Raw genomic sequence first — 383 nt, forward strand, 5'->3', positions numbered from 1 at the left:
AAAATTTTCATTTAAAACGGCCTCGAGCTCAATATAAATTGTTGAATATAATTGTTATAAATGCCAAAAAAATAACAAAAACAAATAAATTAAAATTTTGTGCTAAAATACACATGATCGAAATTTTGTGCTGGGATATGCGTTACAGGCTCGCAAATTTTACCCCTAACGAAACCAAAGATGTCTCACATCAAAAACCCATTTTGTAATAGAAAATATTATTTTTTAATTAAGAAAAAAAAAATGTTTTTTTTCTCATAAAATATTTCCCATAAATGCTTTTCTCACGATAATGCTATCTTTTTTTTTAACAAAAACAATGTAATTATCACATAAGCTAGCATAACTTTTAACATGAAACTGGCATAAATAACGGATTACTG

The sequence above is a fragment of the Rhagoletis pomonella genome, unplaced genomic scaffold (assembly GCF_013731165.1).
Source record: "Rhagoletis pomonella isolate Grant_MI unplaced genomic scaffold, Rhpom_1.0 Rhpom_scaffold_00003, whole genome shotgun sequence".
Taxonomy (NCBI): domain Eukaryota; kingdom Metazoa; phylum Arthropoda; class Insecta; order Diptera; family Tephritidae; genus Rhagoletis; species Rhagoletis pomonella.